Source organism: Bos indicus x Bos taurus, chromosome X (genome assembly GCF_003369695.1).
Source record: "Bos indicus x Bos taurus breed Angus x Brahman F1 hybrid chromosome X, Bos_hybrid_MaternalHap_v2.0, whole genome shotgun sequence".
Taxonomy (NCBI): domain Eukaryota; kingdom Metazoa; phylum Chordata; class Mammalia; order Artiodactyla; family Bovidae; genus Bos; species Bos indicus x Bos taurus.
Genome location: NC_040105.1, coordinates 24,213,808 through 24,219,904, shown reverse-complemented (window position 1 = coordinate 24,219,904; position 6,097 = coordinate 24,213,808). Strand labels below are relative to the sequence as shown.

General features: G+C 44.2%; 1 pseudogene; it reads right to left on the bottom strand.

Moving 5' to 3' along the window:
• Window positions 1-1,126: 1,126 nt before the first annotated feature.
• On the bottom strand, window positions 1,127-2,182 carry LOC113887960 (annotated as a pseudogene).
• Window positions 2,183-6,097: the final 3,915 nt, after the last annotated feature.

Genomic DNA, 6,097 nt, shown 5'->3' with positions numbered 1-6,097 from the left:
TCTGTCTGTTAGGGGCCAAATTGTGCCCCCTCCACATATGCATATTGAAGGCATAACTCAGAGTACTTGAGAATGCAACTGTAGTTAGAAATAAGGTCTTTAAAGCGATGGTTGAGTTAAAATCAAGTCATTAAGTTCAGTTCACTTCAGTCGCTCCATTGTGTCGGACTCTTTGTGACCCCATGAATCGCAGCACGCCAGGCCTCCCTGTCCATCACCAACTCCAGTAGTTCACTCAGACTTACGTCCATTGAGTCAGTGATGCCATCCAGCCATCTCATCCTCTATCATCCCCTTCTCCCCCTGCCCCCAATCCCTCCCAAAATCAGAGCCTTTTCCATGAGTCAACTCTTCTCATGAGGTGGCCAAAGTGCTGGAGTTTCAGCTTTAGCATCATTACTTCCAAAGAAATCCTAGGGCTGTTCTCTTAGGGTGGGCCATAACCCAGTGTGACTATAAGTAGTTATTGAGACACAAAAGGAGACACCAGGGATATATGCACTCAAAAGGAATGCCAAGTGAAGAGGGTGGCCACCTGGCAGCCAAGAGGAGAGGCCTCAGGTTAAACCAGCCCTCATCTTTGACTTGCAGCCTCTCGAACTCTGAGAAAATAAATTTCCGTTGTTTGAGCCACTCATTCTGTGGGGTTTTGTTGTGGAAAGCCTAACAAATCAGTATGTTACCCCAGGTAGAGATTTCTTCCTGGATACTCTTTCTACTTTCCTGTCATTCCTAAAGGCTATCTCAAGATCTTGCTTATGTGATTGCAGCTACTTGTTTCAAAAGTTGTCTAGGCATAGGCTAGGTCTTGATCTTAGCCTCACCAGAACTAGCATAGAGCCTTTCAAAGAGCAGACACTCAAAAAATAAATGAAGACAGTAAGAGGTCAAACTTGTTAAGGTGTAATACTTCCTGCATTTTGAAGAAGCATATCGAGGTATAAATTATTTAAATTGACAAAACAGAAGACAGAAAAGATGGAGAACAATCATGGTTGATCATGTTTTGAAATTTTTTTCATTTTATTTTTTCATTCCATTGTCCCAGCAGTGTTATTGTGGGATTGCTTCCCATTTTGGCAAAAGTCCCTATTTTGATGTCAAATTTTCTTATCTGGATGATTTTTTAAAAGTCTTGGTCTTCAGTAGGGGTGGGAGAAGCTGCTGGACATGGCCGTGGAACATGTCTGGAAGTGAGAGTCGTGCCAGGCCTGGCTGGAACTGTGGCTCGAGCTCTCTCCTCCTCATCTCACAAAACTTCTTCATATTGTGATGAGAAGGCACTGGGGACTATATCATTGACTTTTGCCAAAAACTCCAAGACTTTGATTTCACTGGTTTCCGCATGGGCTCGTGGGCCCCACAGGAACTCCTAACGTGGAGGATCACTGTTGGCAACCTGGCGGTACTCCAGGTACTTCATCGTCACAAAGTCTTTGGTGATGAGCTTCCTGGGCTCTCCGTAGATGAAGTGTTTTCTCCCAGCATATACTCGCATCATATTCAAGAATCTCCAGATGTCTTCCTTAGCAGCACAGTTGCCCTTCACGACGATCAAACCCAGAACTGTCATCAAGAGACTGGTCTTAGGTAAGCCCCTACCATCCTACACTCTCCCATTGTTGGGCAGGTTCAGTTTGCTAACAAGGTCATAGGAGTGGATGGTTGAATCAACTTCCTTCAAGTCAACTGCAAAGACAGCCTCGATGTGTTCAGAGGCTCTCTTGAGAATCTCGGCAAATCGGTTATGGTATTTTGGGTGGATAATCTTCAGTATGGTTTCCTTCATGATGGGCTGCTTCATTTTATATTTATGCAGAAGGAACTCTTCCAACAAACTTGTCATGCTGTTCAGAGTATCACTGTAGGTGTTCTAAGTAGAAGATGAGACATTGGAGGAACGTGGATCTTCCTCATTTTGACTGGTATCTTTTTCATCAGATGTTGTGTCAGAAGTAGTTGAAAAAGTGCTGGTAGTAGATGGGGCTTCCAAAGACCCCTGGGAAGTGCTATTTGACCCAGTAGCTGATGAGCTCTGTGAATTATCTTCTAAAAGAGAAGAAGTAGAGGGAAGCTCTTCCATTACTGCAGCGGGCTGAACTCCCCTGTGACTCTGGGGCTCATATTGGGCCTGGTGGCGTTTCTCATGGATGCAGAGCTTATGATTCTGACCCTGAGGCATGATGCCTGCACTGGGGGACAATGATTACAAGTGTGAGTAGGAGGGCAGGTGATAAGGGCCCACAGGAAGATGAAGGTTGAGTGTGCATTGGCAAAAGGGAAATACCACCTTGGTTATCACGAAGGCTACATTTGTGGTTTTTTGGGGGGCACTGTTCTGAAAACCCCCAGGGTTCCTATTCTCCTAATCAGCTGTCCTTTGGGAAACATATTGAAGGAAATTAGAGTGATCTTTAGGCTCCATCCTGCTACCCCTGCCTCAGGCACGCTGGGGTGACAGAAGGGGCTGGTAGTCTCCTACACAGAGGCATCTGTTATTTCACATTCAAGACCACCACCCAACTAGTGGCCAGTCATAAGACCCATTCCCTCTGCTGTCCTGTATTTGTCATCACAAATTTCCCTGGGATTTCTGAGAAGTGAAGAGGTCCTCAGCTTATCACCCCAGTCAGTAGTTATCACCCAGTACTGAGTGCTAAGTGGGAAGTTTTCTGTCCTGGCCTCTGGAGTCCTCAACACGAATTAAGAGAGCTTCCTTTGGTTCCCCATAGGGCCTGGTGTCCCCACCCCTTTCTTGGAATAGTATTTGCACCTTCATACTAAGGGGTTCACCTCCTACACACCTGGTGTAAATAAATGTTGATGGAACTTCAGCTTGATAGCTCTGCCCTGGTTCTTCAAGGGCTATAACGAACAGGGCTGGTTTCATTATCACTTCTTTTTATTGGTAGATGATCCCTCAGTCCTTGCTTTGACCTCTGTTGTGGCCTGAAATTCTACACTCCCTTCCACTTAGGTCCACCCCCTCTACTACAATACTTTCTTACAGTAGGGCAAGCATCCCTGTGAGACCCCTAGGAGAAAGTAAGATTCTCCTCATCCGTCCATAGCTGTCCTTGGTTTTCTGAGGCGAGGGTGGATGAGATGAATCATATGGTTATGGGCTGTGTGGTTCCCTTCGTCTTCAGGGTATTCAGTTGGTTTCTGGAAAACCTGGAAATAATCCCACTGCTGGCCCTAGGCTATACCCCTTGGACCATGTCCCAACCCCTCTTGTGACATCATAGAAGGAAATGGGCATGTCATGTCAACAATAAGCAGGTATCCCAGGGATGCCAGGAAGGGCAGGGTTCTGTGTGGTTTCCTCAGAGTTCTGAGATCAGGGGGTTTTGTAAGTCCAAAGCTGGACTCCTGGAAGCATTTGGGGCTCCTTTCTCTGTTTACATAAGGGAGCTCTCCTCAGGCCAAGGTCCTCACTCCCTGTGGTGCCAGAGAGGGAAAGTCTGGGAATGCCACATGAGGCTACTCTTACCTGTGCCTTCAGGGATGACATCAGGATTCAGGCTTCTTGGGGCTCTCTGTGTTCAGTGTAGGGGTATGCCCTCACTCAGGTACCTCACCTTGACTCCTGGGGGACTCTGGATTTCCTCTTTCTTTCAACCTAAGGTGACCCATGTAGACCAAAGACCATGTCCTTGCAAGCCCTGAAAAGAAGTGAGGGAACATGCAGCCTGGCAACCCTCTCTTGGCCTTCTGAGAGCCGACACAGGCCAGTCTCTCTGTGACTTCAGTTCCTCATTCATCTGTCTTTACCTTGACTCCTGTCTCTTCTATGAAAGAGTTCTTGGTAAAAGCCACGTCTTTGAAAAGTCTTAGTCTGCCTGCAACAAATCTCACAGAGAGTGGACTGAGTCCCAGGAGTGATAGGGAGGCTACAGTCCGGGAGGGGGCCCCAGCATAGGTGGTGTGCTATCAGAGAAAACACGCTGATCTCTTCCTTCTCTTCACTGACCAGACACAGCCTCTTGTAGAACCTTCACTCTTAACAGATTTACTCTCTGAAAGGAAGGGGCTGAATTAAATGATTTTCTGCACCCCTGATCTATTGCAGTTTACTGACATTTCCTTTGTAGATAAATTGTCACTGAATGCAGTCTCCTTCCTTATTCGTACTTCACTTTTATTTTCATTTTTTGTTACTTATTTCTGGGGCTTTTTATTCCAAAACTGTGTTTGGGGTATGAAATTCTGCTATTTCACATGTGAAATACCTTTTGGACTAATGTTCAGAAAGAGGAAGTGACCCAAGGTTAGCCTCATCCTGGAGGAGTGGCACAGTATGGGCTCTGGAGGAATTCAGTGCCGGGGTTCAGTCCAGCTCCTATCATTTATGAGCTTTGAGTCTGAGCTGCTTTATTCCAGCTTCTTTATCTGCAAATTGTGTTTGAAAGAGTCTATAGTGTAGGACCACAGACATGTGTGATGTATGTAAATCACCTGGCACAGTATGAGGCAAGCTTTGGTACTTTGAATGAATAGCCGTTATTACGAAGGTGATTTTGACCCCGAATGATAACAAACTTCCATCACATAATTTTATTTCCAGGCTATACTAGAGAATATGCAACTCCAAACAATAATCAAATCGACATCAGCACTAATGCTCCCAAGCAAGTAAAAACTAAGCAGTATTTCCCTATTTGAGCACTTGTTTTAATAGGTGTTTGGGGTTATCTTCTCCACATGGATGCAAGGACAAGTTCATTTGTCTCAAGGACCAGCAACTTCCCTCTCAGATGCTTTTTTTTTGTCCAAACCACCCCTAATTTAATCCCACTGACAGTAAAAATTGAGCCCTCCCTTAAAGTTTGCCAAATTACACTAAACATAACCTAATTAAACTGTTTAACAGAGCAAGTTCTGGTGCTCCCATCCCAGAAAAAGAGAGACAGTCCAGTGACGTCTTGGCATCTCGCTTCAATGGGTATCACCTTTATTTCTCAGAAACTCTCTGGACAGCTTTTGATGAAAACACATAGTGTGAGTGTTCACTTGCCCTGGCTCAAGTGCACAGGGCCCCTTCCATTCCCTATGGTTTTCGGATATCCCCAAATAATGGTGAATATATGGTTTAGATATATTCCAGGTTTACAGCCTCACCTCTGAGCACCATCATATGAGTGTCTGGCATCACTCCCACAGCTTCATCTAGCCCATCATGCATCTGGACTGAACAGGACCTCCCACCGAGGAACTAGACTTTTCCCAAGACCCAATGCCACCTTAATCAGGTAACTTCGCCTTCCTTGCTCTCATCTGGAACCTCCTCTTCCACACCTCCCCCATTTAAATTTATGATTTGTTTATTCCTTAGAGTTAGCTCACCACCTTCCTTATATGGTCCCTGCTGCTAGACTCAAAATTCCATGGGCAGTGGCTTGGGCTTCATTTTCTTATCAACCCAGTACTATAAAAAAGCCTTCTAAACACAAGATGGTCAATTAATTTGGGAGAAAAAAGGAATAATGAGCAAAGACTCTCTTTTATTATGATTTAAATGTCATACAGTTTGAATAAGCTAAACAAATCTAAGTCCATGTTATTAACTTTTACAAGGAAAAAAGAGGACAGATAAGAAGACAAAGAATAAACCAGCGTTTACTCTGAAAGCTTTGTGATTCCCAAATACTTATCTCTAAGATTCTTACACATTTCCAAGTAAAATTCTACTCCAATGTTATGTTACCTTGTTCTGGACCATAAGGAAAACACTGAAGTCTTTTCAACTTGTTTACAATGAACTCCTAGTCTTAAACCTAACAGCAGTAAACATGACATCCATGACATTAATTAACCGATATTCTGAAGCATAATAAGCCTTATGAAGAGTAGTGACATTTAAAAATACAAAAAGCCTCTACCTCCCTACCTAAATCATCTATTTTTGACTAGATATTATTCATATGGATAAAAAGAAAACATGTATATTTTGTTAAACCTGCACCTAAACTCCCTTACTACTTAAAACTGTGAAGAACATATGGGTTTTGTTCCCCCCACCCCTACTACCCTCAACTATTTAAGAGGTGGACTGTTCTCTTCCAACACGAAGGGAACAAAGTGCCCTGATCCCTCT